The sequence below is a fragment of the Pan paniscus genome, chromosome 10, assembly GCF_029289425.2.
Source record: "Pan paniscus chromosome 10, NHGRI_mPanPan1-v2.0_pri, whole genome shotgun sequence".
Taxonomy (NCBI): domain Eukaryota; kingdom Metazoa; phylum Chordata; class Mammalia; order Primates; family Hominidae; genus Pan; species Pan paniscus.
The window spans coordinates 94977491-95001031 of NC_073259.2; the positions used below are offsets into that span (position 1 = coordinate 94977491).

General features: G+C 37.2%; 1 long non-coding RNA gene across 1 annotated transcript; it reads left to right on the top strand.

Moving 5' to 3' along the window:
- Positions 1-818: 818 nt before the first annotated feature.
- On the top strand, positions 819-22033 carry LOC106635389 (uncharacterized). The gene is made up of 3 exons (XR_008620447.2): positions 819-1324; positions 13611-13760; positions 19986-22033. It is a non-coding gene; the product is annotated as an uncharacterized LOC106635389 (long non-coding RNA).
- The last annotated feature ends 1508 nt before the right edge of the window (positions 22034-23541 follow it).

The window sequence follows — 23541 nt, forward strand, 5'->3', positions numbered from 1 at the left end:
ATAAATATTGGTGAGGTATTAGAAAATAAGGGTCAATATCTTAAAGCAGCATAATTTAGTCCATTCTGTAATAGAAATTAGTACTTATGACTGGGGTACTGCCTCAAAAACTAAAATCAAATATTTGTAGAATTGTTTTAGGGGTTCAGCAGTAGGTAGTGAGAAAATATATATATCATCAAGGTATGAGACAGTATCCAAATTTTGTAGTGGAAAATATTTAGTGCAATACACCAGCAAAGAACTGGAAAACATATGATACAGCTAATTTACCCAGGATTGGTGGGTAACAGGAGGTTAAAATAGCTTGTTGGTAGCACGTAATTTTTGCTCTTTGCTGTGTTTGACAAGGCATTATAAGAAACTTATAGCTAAGCAAAGCATTAGCCATTTTGCAAGCAAGAATAAAAGGGAATAGAAAAGAGTAAATAAATTTAGGCATCAGGATGGAAAAGACAAACTGATAGTTGGTCAATATTAAATGATAAGAATGAATGTATTTTAGAAAAGAAGACCATGAAATACAACTAACCCTGCTACAAGAACTAAAACAGTGCCATCACGAGACCCAGTGTTCATAACTAGAAATGAATTAAGGTGGTGCCTGAGAATTCCTCTTTATTATACCCTTGTTTGGCTCTGTTCTTACATAAAGATCATATTAAGAAAGCATTGTTCAAAAATGAGTACACATTATAGGAAATTACTCAAAAACCCAATACTAGCTGTCAGGCCTCTGAGCCCAAGCCAAGCCATCGCATCCCCTGTGACTTGCACGTATAAGCCCAGATGGCCTGAAGTAACTGAACAATCACAAAAGAAGTGAATATGCCCTGCCCCACCTTAACTGATGACATTCCACCACAAAAGAAGTGTAAATGGCCGGTCCTTGCCTTAAGTGATGACATTACCTTGTGAAAGTCCTTTTCCTAGCTCATCCTGGCTCAAAAAGCACCCCCACTGAGCACCTTGCAACCCCCACTCCTGCCCGCCAGAGAACAAACCCCCTTTGACTGTAATTTTCCTTTACCTACCCAAATCCTATAAAACAGCTCCACCCTTATCTCCCTTCGCTGACTCTCTTTTTGGACTCAGCCCACCTGCACCCAGGTGAAATAAACAGCTTTATTGCTCACACCAAGCCTGTTTGGTGGTCTCTTCATACAGACGTGCATGAAATTTGGTGCCGTGACTCAGATGGGGGACCTTCCTTGGGAGATCAATCCCCTGTCCTCCTGTTCTTTGCTCCGTGAGAAAGATCCACCTACCACCTCAGGTCCTCAGACCGACCAGCCCAAGAAACATCTCACCAATTTCAAATCCGGTAAGCGGCCTCTTTTTACTCTTCTCCAACCTCCCTCACTATCCCTCAACCTGTTTCTCCTTTCAATCTTGGCGCCACACTTCAATCGCTCCCTTCTCTTAATTTCAATTCCTTTCATTTTCTGGTAGAGACAAAGGAGACACGTTTTATCCATGGACCCAAAACTCTGGCACCGGTCACAGACTGGGAAGGCAGCCTTCCCTTGGTGTTTAGTCATTTCAGGGATGCCTCTCTGATTATTCAACCACGTTTCAAAGATGTCAAACCACCCAGGGACACCTGCCTTGGTCTCTCACCCTTAGCGGCAAGTCCCGCTTTTCTGGGGAAGGGGCAAGTACCCCAACCCCTTCTCTCCTTGTCTCTACCCCTTCTCTGCTTTTCTAGGGGAGGGGCAAGTACCCCTCAACCCCTCTCCTTCACCCTTAGCGGCAAGTCCCGCTTTTCTATGGGGCAAGAACCCCCAATCCCTTATTTCCACGCCCCAACCTCACATCTCTGCGCCCCAATCCCTTATTTCTGAGCCCCAACCTCATATCTCTACACCCCAATCCCTTATTTCTGCACCCCAACCTCTTATATCTCTGTGCCCCAATCCCTTATTTCTGCGCCCCGACCTCTTATTTCTGTGCCCCATCCCTTATTTCCATGCCCTGACCTCTTATCTCTGTGCCCCAACCCCTTTTCCCACTTTTCTGGAAGGTAAGAACCCCTGAACCCCTTCCCTCCATTTCTCTACTCTCTCTTTTCTCTAGGCTTGCTTCCTTCACTATGGGCAACCTTCCACCCTCCATTCCTCCTTCTACTCCCTCGGTCTGTGTTCTCAAAAACTTAAAACCTCTTCAACTCACACCTGACCTAAAACCTAAATGCCTTATTTTCTTCTGCAATGCCGCTTGACCCCAATACAAACTCGACAGTAGTTCCAAATAGCCAGAAAATGGCACTTTGAATTTTTCCATCCTGCAAGATCTAAATAATTCTTGTCGTAAAATAGGCAAACGGTCTGCGGTGCCTGACATCCAGGCATTCTTTTACACATCAGTCCCTTCCTAGTCTCTGTGCCCAGTGCAACTCGTCCCAAATCTTCCTTCTTTCCCTCTTGCCTGTCCCCTCAGTACCAATCCCAAGCATCGCTGAGTCGTTCTAATCTTCCTTTTCTACATACCCATCTGACTTCTCCCTTCCTCCCCAGGCTGCTACTCACCAGGCCGAGCTAGGTCCCAATTCTTCCTCAGCCTCTGCTCCTCCACCCTATAATCTTTTTATCACCTCCCCTCCTCACACCTGGTCTGGCTTACAGTTTCGTTCCGTGACTAGCCCTCCCCCTCCTGCCCAGCAATTTACTCTTAAAAAGGTGGCTGGAGCCAAAGGCATAGTCAAGGTTAATGTTCCTTTTTCTTTATCCCAAATCAGATAGCGTTTAGGCTCTTTTTCATCAAATATAAAAATCCAGCCCAGTTCATGGCTCATTTGGCAGCAACCCTGAGACACTTTAGAGCCTTAGACCCTAAAAGGTCAAAAGGCTGTCTTATTCTCAAAATACATTTTATTACCCAATCTGCTCCCGACATTAAATAAAACTCCAAAAATTAAATTCCGGCCCTCAAACCCCACAACAGGATTTAATTAACCTCGCCTTCAAGGTGTACAATAATAGAAAAAAGTTGCAATTCCTTGCCTCCACTGTGAAACAAACCCCAGCCACATCTCCAGCACACAAGAACTTCCAAACACCTGAACCGCAGCGACCAGGCGTTCCTCCAGAACCTCCTCCCACAGGAGCTTGCTACACGTGCCAGAAATCTGGCCAGTGGGCCAAGGAATGCCTGCAGCCCGGGATTCCTCCTAAGCCGCGTCCCATCTGTGTGGGACCCCACTGAAAATCAGACTGTTCAACTCACCTGGCAGCCACTCCCAGAGCCCCTGGAACTCTGGCCCAAGGCTCTCTGACTGACTCCTTCCCAGATCTTCTTGGCTTAGCTGCTGAAGACTGACACTGCCCGATGGCCTCGGAAGCCCTCTAGACCATCACGGACGCCGAGCTTCGGGTAACTCTCACAGTGGAAGGTAAGCCCGTCCCCTTCTTAATCAATACGGAGGCTACCCACTCCACATTACCTTCTTTTCAAGGGCCTGTTTCCTTTGCCTCCATAACTGTTGTGGGTATTGACGGCCAGGCCTCTAAACCTCTTAAAATCCCCAACTCTGGTGCCAACTTAGACAATACTCTTTTAAGCACTCCTTTTTAGTTATCCCCACCTGCCCAGTTCCCTTATTAGGCTGAGACACTTTCACTAAATTATCTGCTTCCCTGACTATTCCTGGACTACAGCTGTATCTCATTACCGCCCTTCTTCCCAATCCAAAGCCTCCTTTGTGTCTTCCTCTTGTATCCCCCCACCTTAACCCACAAGTATAAGATACCTCTACTCCCTCCTTGGCGACCGATCATGCACCCCTTACCATCTCATTAAGACCTAATCACCCTTACCCCACTCAACGCCAATATCCCATCCCGCAGCACGCTTTAAAAAGATTAAAGCCTGTTATCACTCGCCTGCTAGAGCATGGCCTTTTAAAGCCTATAAACTCTCCTTACAATTCCCCCATTTTACCTGTCCTAAAACCAGACAAGCCTTACAAGTTATTTCAGGATCTGCACCTTATCAACCAAATTGTTTTGCCTATGCACCCCGTGGCACCAAACCCATATACTCTCCTATCCTAAATACCTGCCTCTACAACCCATTATTCTGTTCTAGATCTCAAACATGCTTTCTTTACTATTCCTTTGCATCCTTAATCCCAGCCTCTCTTCGCTTTCACTTGGACTGACCCTGACACCCATCAAGCTCAGCAAATTACCTAGGCTGTACTGCCGCAAAGCTTCACAGACAGCCCCCATTACTTCAATCAAGCCCAAATTTCTTCCTCATCTGTTACCTATCTCGGCATAATTCTCATAAAAACACACGTGCTGTCCCTGCCAATCGTGTCCGACTGGTCTCTCAAACCCCAACCCCTTCTACAAAACAACTCCTTTCCTTCCTGGGCATGGTTGGATACTTTCGCCTTTGGATACCTGGTTTTGCCACCCTAACAAAACCATTACATAAACTCACAAAAGGAAACCTAGCTGACCCCATAGATCCTAAATCCTTTCCCCACTCCTCTTTCCATTCCTTGAAGACAGCTTTAGAAACTGCCCCCACTCTAGCTCTCCCTGACTCATCCCAACCATTTTCATTACACACAGCTGAAGTGCAGGGCTGTGCAGTCAGAATTCTTACATAAGGACCAGGATCGCGTCCTGTAGCCTTTTTCTCCAAACAACTTGACCTTACTGTTTTAGGCTGGCCATCATGTCTCCATGCAGCCGCTTCTGCTGCCCTAATACTTTTAGAGGCCCTCAAAATCACCAACTATGCTCAACTCACTCTCTACAGTTCTCATAACTTCCAAAATCTATTTTCTTCCTCATACCTGATGCATATACTTTCTGCTTCCCGGTTCCTTCAGCTATACTCACTCTTTGTTGAGTCTCCCACAATTACCGTTGTTCCTGGCCCAGACTTCAATCCGGCCTTCCACATTATTCCTGATACCACACCTGACCCCCATGACTGTATCTCTCTGATCCACCTGACATTCACCTCATTTCCCCAGATTTCCTTCTTTCCTGTTCCTCACCCTCATCACGCTTGATTTATTGATGATAGTTCCACCAGGCCGAATTGCCACACACCAGCAAAGGCAGGTTATGCTACAGTACAAGCCACTAGCCCGCCTCTTAGAACCTCTCATTTCCTTTCCATCGTGGAAATCTATCCTCAAGGAAATAACTTCTCAGTGTTCCATCTGCTATTCTACTACTCCTCAGGGATTATTCAGGCCCCCTCCCTTCCCTACACATCAAGCTCAAGGATTTGCCCCACCCAGGACTGGCAAATTAGCTTTACTCAACATGCCCTGAGTCAGATAACTAAAATACCTCTTAGTCTAGGTAGATACTTTCACTGGATAGGTAGAGGCCTTTCCTACAGGGTCTGAGAAGGCCACCCCAGTCATTTCCTTCCCTTCTGTCAGACATAATTCCTCAGTTTAGCCTTCCCACCTCAATACAGTCTGATAACAGACGAGCCTTTATTAGTCAAATCAGCCAAGCAGTTTTTCAGGCTCTTAGTATTCAGTGAAACCTTTATATCCCTTACAGTCCTCCGCCTTCAAGAAAAGTAGAATGGACTAAAGGTCTTTTAAAAACACACCTCACCAAGCTCAGCCACCAACTTAAAAAGGACTGGACAATAATTTTACCACTTTCCCTTCTCAGAATTCAGGCCTGTCCTCGGAATGCTACAGGGTACAGCCCATTTAAGCTCCTGTATAGACGCTCCTTTTTATTAGGCCCCAGTCTCATTCCAGACACCAGACCAACTTAGACTGTGCCCCCAAAAAACTTATCATCCCTACTATCTTCTGTCTAGTCATACTCCTATTCACCGTTCTCAACTACTCATATATGCCCTGCTCTTGTTTACACTGCCGGTTTATACTGTTTTTCCAGGCCATCACAGCTGATATCTCCTAGTGCTATCCCCAAACTTCCACTCTTAACTCTTGAAGTAAATAAATAATCTCTGCTGGCAGGACTATCCTGAATCTCCTTAGGCACTCTCTAATCAGATGTCCTGAGTCATCCCAATTCCTAGAACTTTTATACCTGTTTTTCTCCTTCTGTTATTCCATTTAGTTTCTCAATTCATCCAAAACCGTATCCAGGCCATCACCAATCAGTCTATATGACAAATGTTTCTTCTAACATCCCCACAATATCACCCCTTACCACAAGACCTCCCTTCAGCTTAATCTCTCCCACTCTAGGTTCCCACACCGCCCCTAATCCCGCTTGAAGCAGCCCTGAGAAACATAGCCCATTCTCTCTCCATACCACCCCCCAAAAATTTTCGCCACCCCAACACTTCAACACTATTTTGTTTTATTTTTCTTATTAATATAAGAAGGCAGGAATGTCAGGCCTCTGAGCCCAAGCCAAGCCATCGCATCCCCTGTGACAGGCCCACATGGCCTGAAATAACTGAAGAATCACAAAAGAAGTGAATATGCCCTGCCCCACCTTAACTGATGACATTCCACCACAAAAGAAGTGTAAATGGCCGGTCCTTGCCTTAAGTGATGACATTACCTTGTGAAAGTCCTTTTTCTAGCTCATCCTGGCTCAAAAAGCACCCCCACTGAGCACCTTGCAACCCCCACTCCTGCCCGCCAGAGAACAAACCCCCTTTGACTGTAATTTTCCTTTACCTATCCAAATCCTATAAAACAGCCCCACCCTTATCTCCCTTCCCTGACTCTCTTTTCGGACTCAGCCCACCTGCACCCAGGTGAAATGAACAGCTTTATTGCTCACACAAAGCCTGTTTGGTGGTCTCTTCACACGGATGTGCATGAAACTAGCAACACATAAACTCTGGTTTAGAAGAAGTAAAAATGTACTGCTGATAGATATGAGAGAATATGCTATATTTCATTTATCATAATACATGTGGTAATAAGCTGTACAGATCTACACAGCTAATCTACTTAATATAATTTTTTAGTCTTGAGAAACACAAATTGTTTTGCTCATCAGTTCAATTTCTAATCTATGTTTAAGTTCATTACATAAAATTCATGGATTTATACCAGCATTCTAAGCAAACAGAGTTTGTGGCATTGGAAAAAAAGGATTCTGTGATTGTTGAAGTGAATTATGTTATAAATGCAAAGAGAAGATAAAATATTTTTTAAAAAAATTTCTAAAATATATATCTATATATATTTTCCCTTTTTTTTCTGAACCTTTTTTTTGCTGAACCTTTCTATAGTACAGAAATATCATGCAAAAAAGTTCATTCTCAGTCAAGGTTTAAAATAATTTTCTTAAACAGAAAATCCACTTAATATTCATCTAAATTTCTTTCCATAGAGAAGATTTTTGTATATACAAAGTATAATTACAATATATTATTCAAACCTACACTGTAAATGAATAAGAGATATGTAGCAAAAGAAAATGTGCTTTGAGTCCTTTACATATTATCACTGAAGCAGAGTAATAAGATCATATTTTCTGTTAGGAGTATTATCAAGATGGTGCCTTCTCTCCTATATTATTATTACTATTATTATTATTATTATTATGTTATAATATTGGGTTACTTTAATAATATAGTGGAGAAGATTTAGCCATATCAGTGTAAAATAACATTATACAGTAGAGATAAAAATAAAGGCTTTGAATTTAAGAATTTTATGTTAAAATTAAAATGATTTAACACAAAATTCTTCAAAAATCATACAAGTTATTTCCATTTTTTGATTTAGAGGTCATTTTTATTTGAAATAGCAATGCGTTCACTCTATTGCTGAAATGATAGTTTATTGTAGGCAAAAATAAATTAATTTAATAGGATTTTAACTTAACTTTTTCCTCTCCAGGATCTTTATACTTTACTTCTTATTTCTTTTTTTTTAACTGATACCCTTGCTTCTTGATATCACAGCCTCACAACCTTATTCACCTCAGCAGGGAGCATCACATAAAAGAGATGCTTGAAAGGGTAATGGCATTCACTGCACTGCTAATCTATTCTTTCAACCACTGATTAGCATTGAAATTGATTTTGAACTCCTTGTGACTAAAATGACATTAATTTAGCATTTGCTGTTAGAAACATAGCACTTATTTCATGTTAGCAGGTGACACATGATTAATTTGATAACTTGATGGTTCCAACTCTTTACAAGCATCAGAAATGTTAGCCGAGAAGAGCTCTGTGAGAGAAAAGTAACTGTAAATGTCTTTGAATACCAAAGACTGAAAAGTCCTCCTTCTGTGGAAAGTATTTGGACTAGGTAGTTTCTGTGAATGCTGTGTATGCATTCGACACTCGAATTCTCATCAGCATCTCTGTGATAACTCAGAGGTTCTCAATTCTAGCTCAGTGTTAGAACCACCTAAAGAACTTTAAAAATATTGGTACCTTGATCCCAATCCCAGAGGTCCTGATTTATTTGGTGAGGTATGGTGTCAAGGCACATCAGTACATGCCTTGACACCAAAGCTCACCAAACAAATATATATAGTTGTATACCATATATAATATACAGTGTACAACATGATGTTTTGAAATGTACCTACACTGTGAAATGACATAATCAAGCTAATTAATATACACATTACCTCACGTACTTATTGTTTGTCATTAGAAAACAAAAATCTCTCTTAGCAATTTTCAGATTCAAATACATTATTACCAACTATAGTCAATATGTTGTACCATAAATGTCTAGAATTTATTTATCCCATCTAACTGAAATTTTATATATTTTGACCAACATCTTCCCAACCTCTCATCCTTTAAGTCCCTGGAAACCATTCTACTCTCTTCTTCTATGAGTTCAACATTTTCTACCTAGAAGCCTCTGATGAGAACCAGTGATTAAATATTTAGTTTAAATTTCAACTATTATTGTAGATACAATGGGTACATATGTAGGTCTGTTACTTAAGAACATTTTGTGATACTGGTGTTTGGGGGTACACAGCCATAAAAAATGAAATAGTGCCTTTTGCAGTAACATGGTTGGAACTGCAGGCCATGATCCTTAGTGAGAACCAATTTTAACTCAGTCTTCAAGTACCCACACTGATGTATGCCTCTTGTCATGGACTTGCCCATGTATGTTCCAAAACTGTCTATAAATAGTAAGTATAAATATTAAGTATTTTTTTCTGGCTCTCATATAGGAATTTGTGCAAGTGAAAAGGACAGTAATATTTCCCTTGTAATATATGTAAGACAAATTGTGCTTCATTTTAATGTCAAATGTTTTCAACACTTTTCAGTAAAATAATTTTTTTATTATATTTCAAGTTTTAGGGTACATGTCCACAACGTGCAGGTTAGTTACATATGTATACATGTGCCATGTTGGTGTGCTGCACCCATTAACTCGTCATTTAACATTAGGTATATCTCCTAAAGCTATCTCTCCCCACTCTCCCTACCCCACAACAGGCCCCGGTATGTAATGTTCCCCTTCCTGTGTCCATGTGTTCTCATTTTTAATCACACAGGGAAAATGTTGGTATAATTTATTTTTAAATCTCCAAAATATTTTTACAGGATAGAACCATATTAAAAATAAAATTTAAAATATAAACTCTCTTAGTCTGTGTGTTAGAATGAAATATTCATTCCCACTATTTCATCCCATTGCTCTTTACAATTATTCATTTTTGTTAGAAATAATAAAATATGCAACGGAAAGAAAATCAGTCTTTCTAAAAAAAAAAAAAAAAAAAAAAAAAATTGGCCTAGATAGAGGATCAGGATTCTAGGGATGACTCTGCAGCTCACTTGCTGTAAGATTTAGGTAAACTTTTAATCCTGCTTCTCTTCACTTTCATAAAACATTAGGCTTGCAATAAGCTAATTCTAATATTCTTTTGAGGCATTTACTCCCCCCAAATTCATTTCTCATACTACAGGAAAATTAAACTACTCACTTTGGATCTATTGTCAAACCACATTTAGTTTGATTGGCACTACAAAGGCACTGCAAAAATACTTGTGAAATAAATGAATGACTGTTTCCCTTACTTTACTGAATATTTTACTTTAAACCCTACATATTTTTCAAAAAATAAGGTTTTATCTTTAGCTTCTGCAATGTTGCTTTGCAGGATCCTTAATGAAACCCAATCTCACAAATATTTCAGTAATACAACTATCAAACTAATTTTTATTTATATTACCAATTAATAACAACAACAATGCTGACTTCTCCTTACATAGGACCTGATGCTTTTAACATGCATTCATGTGTGTATATATCTTGCCATGATTCTTACATGGTGTGGTGTTCAAGGGCAGTATCATGATCTCGTGTAACAGATGAGGAAACAGTTTTTCTTTGGAAGCTGAAAAGTGATAGAACATCTCATTTAAGGCTGTATTTCTCTTAATTATATTGCCGGCATTTGAATACAGATATTGTGCACAGATTCTAAAATGGATCCCAATGATAACCAGACCTTTGTGTAACCCGCTTCACTTCTGTGTACACCAGATCTGCCGGCTTGCTTCTAATAAACAGAATACCACAAATGTGATGAAATGTCACTTCAGAAATTGGGTGATAAACAACTTTGAGCTACCTCACTTTCTTTCTATTTTTTTTTTCTCTCTCTCACTTCTCTCAGGACTTGCTCTGAGAGAACATCAATAGGTGTTCATCTTGAAAATAAAATTAAGAAGACTGAAATGTTACCTTACCACAAAATGATTATTCTGACAATGCTTTTGCCACATTCGAGGTGAAAATCATGACAAGCGTCTATGGTACTGCCATTTTAAAATAGTAAACTAGTAAAAAAATAATGAATGAATCTCACAGAACAACTTGAGGACCAGAAAAATAAAAATGTGATGATTAAAGTCTCAGGAAGATAAACACATAAGATACATTTCACTAAAGTCGAAGAAAAATAAAATTCAAGAAAAATCTCTAAGGTATGACATGACTTTTAAAAGTTGCTATAAAAGAAAGAAAACAAAACAAGTACATATGCCATTAAATATTTGGTTCTTCTCCAAAAAGTCTGTGTGTGTGTGTGTGTGTGTGTGTGTGTGTGTGTAAATAAACATATACCAGAAAATAGCCTTCTACTTGCCCACAGTATGGTGCAATACACAGTACACCACAGCAGGAGTTTGTCTTGGTACCTCTATGATTTGAAACTTTATCATAAAAACACATGACTGATGTAGAACTTGCAGTTAAAGATGCCATTCTATAATAGCAATACACATTGCTTCCTGGTGAAGAGTTTATACACTAAGGCCAAATTACATGTTTGGGATACTGACAGCCTTGTTTAACATTTGGAACATAAAGTATATAAACACGTTAGTTGAATGAAAGAAAAAATAATTTCTCCAATAGCAGATGTACTGATATGTATCTTGATCATGTCACAGAGCTTGGCCCTAAAGAGCTGTGATCTTAACCTTCTTGTCTATAATGACTCAATATATGTTCCTGGATTACTATCTTTTTAAAACATCAAAAAGATCATGGGAAAAATTTCAAAGTAAGAGAAAAAGATGGAGTCTATAAAACACATATTTTCTTGATATGGGGTGAGATAAATGAAATTGTAGAAATATTTCCAAAATACTTGGGGTGAAAGGGGGATGAGCTTAATGGAATATTTAAAAAATATTAGAAGAAATAAATGTTGAAAGATGAATACATGAAAGTTGTGCGAATGCTGAACTTAAAGACTATTAATCAATAAAATATAAATACAAATAAAACAATTCAATATTAGATTGTGAAAGCAAGAGGTACCTATGAAAACGAATATAATTGTTGAATACTGAGACTAGAGAACCTGGGAGGTCACTAAGCTTTGATTTGTAAGCAAACACTCCCTTAAGAGCTTAACTTCGTTCAAGTGTTATCATTTCATTAAAATCTTGAAATAATCTTTCCATTTGATTTGAGATTCTGGAAAATAAAATTTTAATGTCATTTTTTCCTGTGGTTGTTTTTAACAAGTATTTTTTAACATAAAGTTGAACTTAACATATTTCCTATTTTTGTTGGACTTGTAGTCCTGATAGAGAAGTTTCCTTCCTCCCTAGTTAGAAATTCACTCACAGCTTCTTTTAATAGCTTTTTTTGTTTGTTTTACTTGGTACATTTACATAATTAATCCAAAAAAAGATAAATTTGGAAGTTAACTCGTTGCATATGGCAGGATAAAACTTCTCTTTTAGTATTGCTTCTTCACTTTTTAGTTTTCTGTTTGTATCAGTGAATGTTATTTTAGTGTGTTGATTGTGAAATCAGCCACTTTCTTATTTGGATTGTGAAAGTGATTTTGGGGAAGATTCCTAGATGTATATTCAGGTTATATTTAAATAAAGTTTATGTTATGTTTTTCTTTCCAATTTCAATGATTTTGTCTCACCTAATTGATGTGGCTAGTATTTTCAAATTGATGTGGCTAAAATGACAAAGGGTCTGATATTTTAACTACTTGCCAACTAACAAATTAGAATGCCACAGTTCCAACTTTGCTAATAGACAACATGAGACTCCTGGGTCAAATACAAAGGATTTTATTATTTACACCAAAGCAGACAGAAGGGGCTTCATATTTCTATTGGTTCTTGTTCTCCAAGTTCCACACGGGTGATTTGGAGCAGCCTACAATGTTCCGCATGGGTGATTTGGAGCAGCCACGATGCTTTGTGTCACAAATGACGAACTCTCAACTTGGGACATTCCCAACCTTACAGGGAGAAAACAAACAATCCTGTCCAACCTTTATTCCAGGATAAGATGTATATATTATCTTTATTATCCTGGTCAGTGAACAAGTCTACCCTCTGCTCTGTAGGGTGACATTATTCCTGCTTCCAAACTGTTTATCATAGAAACACACTTGAGAATATATTCTGGAAAAAAATTAATACAGACCTTTAGAGATACCATGAAGAATTTTCTCCCAACATAATGTTAAGTAATAATGAAGATAAGATAAATCCTTTTTTGTTCGTTTGTTTCTGATCAGGTGGAAAAGCTCTTAGCATGTATGCATTAAGTTAGTGTCTGGCTTTAGTGCTGAGATATATTAATTCTAACATGCTAAGGATACATTAACTGATACCAAATTATTGACTGTCTTTTTAACAGAATTGGGGGTAATATTTTGTCAAATGCCTTTTAAGAACCTACAGATATAATCATATGCTAATTTTATCTACCTATATTAATGCATAATAATGGATAAATTAGTGGCTAAATGAAGATAATAATAGATTTATTAATGTATGTCTATTATTATAAATTAGAGAAGTAATTCTAAGATAATCCCCAATGACCTGTATCCATGTTTAATATCCTTGAGTGTAGGAATGACCTGTAACTTCGTTTTAGAATATAGCAAAGGGAAGATAATATTATTCCAATGATTACATTAAGTATCATAATATGGCAAAAATAAAGAGATACCAAAGATGCATTTAAGGTTCCTAGTCAGTTTACTTTCAGGTTAATGAAAAAAGAAATTGTACTGGATGAGTTTGACATAATCAGGTTAGCCATTTAAAAGAGGGTCTAGAGATCAGACAGAAATCTGAGACTAGAAGAGTAGAAATGTTCTGGCCATGAAGAAGCTAACAGCCTGGTTTGAACTCTCAATGGACAGAGACAACTTCTTGGAACTGGGAACCTCGATTCTACAACTAAAGGAAGTGAAAAATGCCAACAACCCTGTGATCTTGGGAGGGCACCCAGGACTTCAGATGAGACACCTTGATTGCTGCCTTGGAAGACCCTGCCAGAAGAATCGGTTAAGGTATGCTTGAACTTCTGAGCTGTAAAACTGTGAGATAATGAAGTAAATTGTTTCAAGATGCTAAGCTTGAGATAATTTGTTATGCAGCAATATAAATCAATACATTTTGTAGTAAATGCACTAGATTTATTAATGGATATAATGCATTCCAATGAATTCCGAGATGAACCCTATTTTAAAGTATTTTTAATGATGTCATTGCCTTTGGTTTGGTAATATTTTATTTAAGACTTTTATATTCATTAGTGAGTTTGCGATGTAGTGCTTTTTAGGTATGTAGCATTCTTATATTGCAGATGACTAGAATTCACAATAAATTTGATAAGCATTGTATGTTAAAAATATATTCATTTTACCCTGACACTTGAATGTTCATTTAGTCATTGACATTTAGGGTTCAAAATTAATAAGAAGGCAGGTGGCGGTTATTTTTTCTGTTTTCTTTATGAATGCATTTCAAGCAGCTGGGACCGTGATTAAAAAATTATGGTTGGTCCATTAAATTTCTTGATGAATGAAAAAGTAATTATTTCATCATTGCTTTTTATAAGTCAGTATTGTGCATGAGTTGGCCATAGATAACTTTATTCCCATACTTTCATAGATTCTCCACTTACCATATATGCATGTATATATGTATTTGCTTATTCATTTGTTCATTTTTATTATTATTTGTTGCTGTTGGCATTGAAATGTTTAGAGTCGTATGCCTAGGTCTTTATATTCATCCTGTTTATTACCTGGATGGTACACTCTAGATATCTTATTTACTTATATCTGTTTTCAACTCTGGAAAAAGATTTTTTATTGTTTCTTTGGTAACATTTTTTCTTCTGTTCTTGTTGCAGCTAATCTTTATATCTTCTATTTTAACCTTCCTTTCTTATTTTTCTCTCATTGTCTTGCATTTACTACATTTTAGTAAAAAAAAAAAGAACAAAATTCAGGTTTGTAGGCTCATTATTTCTAATGTATTAATTCTGCTATTCAGCCCTTCTATTTAGTTTTGTTACTATGATTGTTAGACATATTTCAAGGAATTCTAATTGTCTCACTTTATCTTTGGTTTTAACCATTTTCGTTTTTAAGATGAGATGTCCACCACATAAACAAATGTCATCTATAAATATTAATTCAACAATATATTTCAATACATTACATTTTAGGCTTTTCTATACCTTGAAGCTACTGAATTTCACTGGAAAAAAAGTCCTAACCTTTGCATTATGCAGTTTAGTTCTGTGTGGGAAGTTTTTTTAAAATGAAAGAAATCGTGCGTGTGTGTGTGTGTGTGTGTGTGGGATATGTTTGAAAGGGGATGTTAAATTACTAAATGGTAACGAAAAAAATAGAGCAGGTTAAGGAGATAAAGACTACAGTGGGCAGTAGGGGGTGCAACTTTATATAGAATGGTCAGAAAAGTCTTTGATTAGGTGACCCTTAAGCAGAGACGAGAGGAAGTGAAAGGTGAAAGAGCAAGTCATGCAAAAACTAGAAAAAATTTTGGGGAAGGAAAAATGACTCTTTTATGAAAAGGCTCTTTTAGTGTATATAAGCATTAATGTTTACAAAAACTTACTCCTATATCTTCTACAGAAAATGTTATAGACATTTTTATTTTGTGCATCAGTTAGCTATTTCTGAGTAACAATTTACCCTAATATAAAATGGCTTAAAATATCAGGTGTTTATTATTTTCACGAGTCTGTGTGTTAGCCAGGTTGGTCTACTGAAGTGGATGAAGCTCAGCTTATCTCTCCTAGACTTACGTGTTTGAAATGAGCAAGTGGGTTAGCTGGAGGCCTGTTACCCTAAGACAGCTGCAATTAGGATGCTCCACCATGTAATTTATTGTCCTCCTCCAGTTTATCCTGTCTGGCTCTCAGGGTAGTGGAAGGTTCTGAAAAGAGAGAGTGAAATGTGCAAATAATTTTCAAGATTTTGCTTGTATTAAAATTGCTACAGTCTCATTGTGCAAAGCAGGTTATACAGTTTAACAAAAAGTCAGAGTGAAAGTAGACTACAAAGTTATAAAAGAAAGGACATATACAGTGGGAACACTTAAATGGGGTAATTAGTGCAATCAATCAATGTTGATTTAACATAAATCAATAAATTATTACTCTGAGAATTTGAATTATGTTCAATTACCATTTATTTATGGTTGTAGGCTTTGTATCTCAAAGGGTTTGTTAACTCATATGTAGCTGCTATTTCTGTATATCATAGTCAAACTCAGTTAACTCTAGAGAAAGCATGCTGCCCTGTAATATAAATCAATTCTACATCTTCTTAAATGTTTCATTTTTTATTTTTGTGGGTACACAGTAGTTGCATATATTCATGAAGTACATGAGATATTTTGATGCAGACATGCAATACATAATTACATCATGGAAAATGGGATGTCTGTCTCCTTAAGCATTTATCCTTTGTGTTACAAACAATCCAATTATACTCTTCTAGTTATTTTAAATGCTACAATTAAATGATTATTGACTGTATTCACCATGTAGTGCTGTCAAATACTAAATCTTATTTACTCTTTCTATTTTTTGTGCCCAGTAACTGTCCTCAGCTCCTCCCACTCCCCACCCTCACCCTTCCCAGCCTCCGCTAACTTTCCTTCTACTCTCTATCTCCATGAGTTCAATTGTTTTGATTTTTAGATCCCACAAATAAGTGAGAACATGTGACGTTTGTTGTTTTGTGCTTGGCTTATTTTACTTAACATAATAACCTCCAGTTCCATCCATGTTGTTACAAATGAAATGATCTTGTCTTTTTATAGCTGAATAGTACTCCATTGTTTATATGTACCTCATTTGCTTTATCCATTCATCTGTTGATGGACACTTAGCTTGGTTACTTATAAGTCTTCACTATTGTGAAGAGTGCTGCAATAAACACAGGAGTGCAGATAACTCTTTGATATACTGATTTCCTTTCTATATACTCAGCAGTGGTAGCTCTATTTTTAGTTTTACGAGAACCTCCAAGCTGCTCTTCATAGTGGTCATACTAATTTACATTCACATCAACAATGTAGGAAGTTTCTCTTTTCTCCATATCCTCTCCAGCATTTGTTATTGCCTGTTGTTTGCATATAAACTATTTTAACTGGGGTGACATGGTATCTCATGGTAGTTTTGATTTGCATTTCTCTGATGGTCAGTGATATAGAGCACCTTTCATATACCTGTTTTTCACTTGTATGTCTTTCTTTTTGAGAAATCTCTGCTCAGATCTTTTGCCCATTTTTAATCAGATTATGATATTTCTTTCCTGTAGAATTGTTAGAGCTCCTTATATATTCTGGTTATTAATTCTTTGTCAAATGAGTAGTTTGCAAATATTTTCTCTCATTCTGTGGGTTGTCTCTTCACTTCGTTTACTGTTTCCTTTACTGTGCAGAAACTTTTGACTTGTTCTGATTCCATTTGTCCATTTTTGCTTTGGTTGCCTGTGCTTGTGGCATATTACTGAAGAAATCTCTGCCCAGTCCAATGTTCTGGAGAGTTTCCCCCAATATTTTCCTGTGGTAGTTTCATAATTTGATTTAGCCTTTAATTCATTCTGACTTTATTTTTTATATGGCCAGAGATAGGGGTCTAGTTTCATTCTTCTGCATATGGCTATTCAGTTTTCCCAGTACCATTTGTTGATGAGACTGTATTTTCCCCAGTGTATGTTCTTGGCACCTTGTTGAAAATGAGCTCACTATAGGTGTGTGAATTTGTTTCTGGGTTCTCTATTCTGTTCCCTTGGTCTATGGGTCTGTTTTTATGCCAGTACCTTGCTGTTTTTGGTTATTATACCTTTGTAGCATAATTTGAAGTAAGGTAATGTGATTCCTCCAGTTTTGTACATTTTGCTTAGGAGAAGTTTGGCTATTCTGGGTCTTTTATGGTTCCATATAAATTTTAGGATTTTTTTTTTCTATGTCTGTCAAGAATGTCATTGGTATTTTGATAGGAATTACATTAAATCTGTAGACTGCCTTGGTTAGTATGGACATTTTAACAATATTGATTCTTCCAACTCGTGAACATGGAATATTTTCATTTTTTTGTATCTTCTTCAATTTATTTCATCAGTGTTTTATAATTTTTATTGTAGAGAGCCTTCACTTCTTTGGTTAAGTTGATTCCTAGGTACTTATTTTTTTATGATTATTGAAAATGAGATTACTGTTTTAATCTTCAACTTTTATTTTTAAGTTCAGTGGTACATACATGTGCAGGATGTGCAGATTTGTTACATAGGTAAACATGTGCCATGGTGGTTAGCTGTACAGATCATCCCATCACCTAGGTATTAAGCCTTGCATCCATTAGCTATTCTTCCTGATGCCCTCCTTCCCCACATCACCCCCACCAGCAGGACCCAGTATGTGTAGTTCTCCCCCATAATGTTATTACTTTTTCAATTTCATTTTCAGAATTTTTGCTGTTGGTACATAGAAACACAACTGATTTTTGTATGTTGATTTTGTATCCTGCCACTGAATTTGTTATCACTTCTAATAGTTTTTTTTTTTTTTTTTTTTTGGTGGAGTCTTTCAGGTTTTTCCAAATAGAAGATCATATCATCTGCAAACATATAATTTGACTCCTCCCTTTTCAATTTGGATGACTTTTTTAAAAATTTATTTTGTCTGATTGCTGTAGCTAGAACTTCCAGTACTATGTTGAATAACAGTGTTGAAAGTGGGCATCCTTATTGTGTTCCAGATCTAGGGTAATGGCTTTCAGAATTTTCCCATTTAGTATGATACCAGCTGCGGGTCTTTTTATTATGGTGAGGTATGTTCCTTTGATACCCAGTTTTTTGAAGGCTTTTTACACAAAGGGATATTGAATTTTATCAAATGTTTTTTAGCACCAATTGAAATGGTCATATGGTTTTTGTCCTTTACTCTGATGGTATGATGTATCATATTGATTGATTTGTATATGTTGAACCATCTTTGTGTCCCTAGGATAAACCACAGGGTTATTTATTTGAACCCCATTTGGCCAAGATGAATAATCTCTTTGACGTATTATTGAATTTCATTAGCTAGTATTTTGTTGAGAATTTTTATATCAATATTCGTCAGAGATATTGGTCTGTAGTTTTCTTTTGTTGACGTGTTTTTGGTTTTAATATCAGGCTAATACTAACCTCATAGAATGAGACTGGAAGTATTGCGAACTTCTATTTTTGGAATAGTTTGAGTAGGATTGATACTAATTCTTCTTTAAATGTTTGGTAGAATTCAGCAGTGAAACCATTGGGTCCCAAGATAATTGTTTAATGGGAGAGTTTTCATTACAGCTTCAATCTCGTTACTCTTTATTGGTCTGTTCATGTTTTGGATTTCTTATTGGTTTAATCTTGGTAGGTTGTATGTTTATAGGAATTTATCTATTTCATCTGGATTTACCAATTTATTGGCATATAATTGCTCAGAGTAGTCACTAATGATCATTTTAATATCTGAAGTATCAGTTGTACAACTGAAGTATCAGTTGTAAGGTCTCCTTTTTCATCTCTGATTTTAATTACTTGAGTCTTCTCTTTTTTTTCATTGTTAGTCTGCATAGAGTTTTTTCAGTTCTGTTTATCTTTTCTAAAAAGCACCTTTTTATTTTATTTGTATGTGTTCTTCATTTCATTTCATTTATTTTGCTCCGATCTTCATTATTTATTTTCTTCTACTAATAGTGGGTTGAGTTTGCGCTTGTTTTTTCAGTTCTTTAAGATGCATCATTAGATCATTTGTTTGAACATTTTCTTCTTTTGATGTAGGCACTTATAGCTATAAACTTCCAGTTAGTACTGCTTTCACTATATCCCATATGTTTTGTTATGTAGTGTGTTCATTAATACTTAAGTCATTTTTCAACTTTCTTCTTAATTTTTTCATTGTCTCACTGGTCATTCAGGAGCATATTAGTTAAATTCTATGTGTTCATATAGTTTCCAAAATTCCTTTTGTTATTGATTTCTAGTTTTCTTTCACTGTGGTCAGAGAATGTACTTGATATTTTAGTTTTTTTTTTAATGTTTTAGGACTTATTTTGTAAACTAACATATGGTATATCCTTAAGAATGATTTATGGCCTGAGGAGAAAAAATATTGTGCAGCCATTAGATGAAATGTTATATACATATCTATTAGGTACATTTGTTCTATAATGCAGATTAAGCCCATTTTTTCTTTATTGATTTTCTACCTAGGAGATCTGTCCAGTGATGACAATGAGGTGTTGAATTCTTCAGCTATTATTGTATTGAGGTATTGAGGTGAGTCTCTCTCTTTATCTCTAATAATATTTGCTTTATATGCCCCAGTGTTTTATATATATATATATATACATATACATCTACATATATATATTTACAATCATTATATCCTCTTGCTGAATTGACTGCTTTATCATTATATAATGACCATTTTTGTTTCTTCTTACTTTTTTTGTCTTGAAACATCTTTTGTCTGATATAAGTATAACTACTTCTGCTCTTTTTTTGTTTCCATTTGAATGGTATATCTTTTTCCAATCCTTTAATTTCAGCCTTCATGACTCTTACAGATGAAGTGTTTCTTGTAAGTAATGGATCATTGGGTCTTGTTTTTTCATCCATTCAGCTATTCTCTATCTTTTTATTGGTTAGTTTACTCCACTTACATTCAGTGGCATTATTAATAAGTAGGACTTACTCCTGCCACTTTGTTATTTGTTTTCTGGTTGTTTTGTGGTCTTCTCTTCCTTGTTTCCTTCTTTCATTTTTTCCTGTCTTCCTTTTAGTGGAGGTGATTTTCTCTGGTGGTATGATTTATTGCCATTAATAATTTCTTCCTTTTTATTTTTTGTATATCTATTGTATTTTTTCAATTTCAGAATAATGTCTTATAACCCATTATTTTATACTGATGACAACTTGACACTGATAGTATAAACAAAAAACTAATAAACAGGCAAAAAGAAAACTAATAAAATCTCTACAATTTAACTTTCTGTCCCTGCTTTTTAACTTATTGTTGTTTCTCTTTGTGTCTTATTGTACTGTCTATGCCTTGAAAAGTTGTCCTAATTATTATTTTTTATTGATCATTTAGTCTTTCTACTTAAGATATGAGTAGCTTACACAACACAATTACATGTTATAATAACCTGTTTTTCTTCGTGCTTACTATTAGCAATGAGTTTTGTACCTTCAGATGATTTCCTCATGCTTATTAATTAATATCATTTTCTTTCAGATTGAAGAATTCCTTTTAGTATGTCTTGTAGGACAGGTCTGGTGTCAATGAAGTCCCTCAACCTTTGTTTGTGTGAGAAGGTCTTTATTTTTACTTCATGTGTGAAGGTTATTTTTGGTGGATATACTATTCTAGGGTAAGAGCCTTTTTTTTTTTCCTTTAGTACTTTAAATATATTATGCTACTTCTGGCCTGTAAGGTTTCCACTTAAAAGTCTGCAGCTAGATGTATAGGAGCTCCATCGTATGTTGTCATTTCACTTCTCTTGCTGCTTTTAGAATCCTTTGTCCTTGACCATTGGGAGTTTTATTACTAAATGCCTTGAGATAGTCTTCTTTTGGTTAAATCTGCTTAGTGTTTTATAACCTTCTTGTGTTTGAATGTTGCTATCTTTATCTAGGTTTGGGAAATTATCTGATATTATCCCTTTGAATAAATTTTCTACCCGTCTCCTTCTCTACTTCCTGTTTAAGGCCAATAACTCTTATATTTGCTCTACTAAGGCTATTTTCTAGATCTCATATGTGTGCTTTTTTTTTTTTGTCTCCTCTCACAGTGTATTTTCAAACAGCCTGTCTTCAAGTTCACTAATTCTTACTTCTGCTTGATAAATTCTGCTATTAAGAGATTCTGATGCATTACTCAGTATGTCAGTTGCATTTTTCATGTCTAGACTTTGTGCTTGATCTTTTTTATTTCAATGTCTTTGTTAAATTTATCTGATAAAATTCTGAATTACTATTCTGTGTTATCTTGAATTTCTTTGAGTTTCCTCAAAATGACTATTTTAAATTCTCTTTCTGAAAGGATACATATCTCTGTTTCTCCAGGATTGGTCTTTGGTGCCTTATTTAGTTCACTTGGTGATGTCATATTTTCCTGGATAGTGCTGATACTTGCAGATGTGTGACTGTGTCTGGGCATTGAAGAGTTGGGTATTTATTACAGCCTTCTCAGTCTAGGCTTGTTTGTGCCTGTACTTATTGGGAAAGCTTTACAAGTATTTGAAGGAACTTGGGCCCTAAGCCCAATAATGTTGTGGATTTTGCAGACTTGTAGAGGTACCACCTTGGTGGTCTTGGATAAAATCTAGAAAAATTATCTGGATTATGAGGTAGAGATTCTTGTTCTTTTCCCTTACTTTCTCCCAAACGAATGGAGTCTCTCTCTCTGCGCTGAGTCATCTAGAACTGGGAGTGTGGTGATCCAAGCACCCCTTTGGCCACTGCCACGGGACTCTGCTGAGACAGATCTGAAGCCTGTACTGCACTGGGTCTCACACAAGGCTCTCAGTAACCATTACCGCCTAACACCTATATTCACCCAAGGCTGTAGGGTTCTAAGATCAGTAGTTGGTGAAGCCAGTAAGGTTCGTATCCTTCCCTTTGGGGTGGTGAGTTCCCATGGGCCCCAGGCGGATCCAGAGATACTGTCTGAGAGCCAGGGATTACAGTCCAACACTATACAAAATTATCTGATGTTCTATTCTACCACAGCTAAGTTGGCACTCAAACCACAATACAAAGTCCTTCCCACTTCTCCCTCTCCTTTCCACAGGCAAAGGAGCCTCTCCTTGTGCTTACCACCACTGCCAGCCCATGGGGGTTTGTTCTAGGCCACCGCCAATATGCACTCAAGAGCCCAAGGGCTCTTGAGTCAGGTTGTGGTAAACGCTGGCAGGCCAGGGACTCACCCTTCATGGCAGTAGGCTCCTTTCTAGCCCAGGGTAGGTCTAGAAATGCTGCCCAAGAACCTAGGCCTGGACTTGAGGACTCCAAGTGCCTATTATTTGCTCTGCCCCACTGCGACTGAGTTGGTACCTAAGGTGCAAGACAAAGTCCCCTTGACTTTTCCGTCTGCTTTTCTCAAACAAGAGTCTTTCTCCACAGCTAACACAACTGGGAATGTGCTAGGTCACACCTGAAACCAGCACATCTCAGTCTCACTTAAGGCCGACAGTGTACTACCTGGGTATCACTGCTAGTTATTGAGTGCCTAAAGGCTCTTTAATCAGCAGGAGACAAATCCTGCCAAGACTAGGTCTTTCCCTTCAAGGCAGTGGTTCCCTTTTGGCCCAGACTGTGCCTAGAAATGTCATCTGGAGGCTAGGGCATGGAATGGTGGCCTCACAACTCTGCCAGGTGGCGTATCCTATTGTCACTGAGCTGGTACTCAGGATGCAAGTCCTCTTTACTCTTTGATCTCCTCTCCTTAAGCAAAATGAAGGAGTCACTTTCATTTCTTGAGCTGATCTGCCTGAAGAGGGGTGACACAAGTTCTCCCTTAGCCGTCCTGGAGGTGTCTCCCTAGGTGACAAGCCGAAGTCCACTGGCTCTAAGCCCAGCCAAACACTAGGACTTGCCTAAGACTTGCAGTCCTTGTGTCCTAGAATATCTTTGAAGTGTACCTAGGACCACAGAACACTTTGGCTCATGGTAGTAAGGTTTGCTGAGAAACTCAAATTCTAACCTCTGGGATAGGCAATTCCCCTTTCTAGGGCTGGTCCAAATGCTCCCTCCATGTATGGGC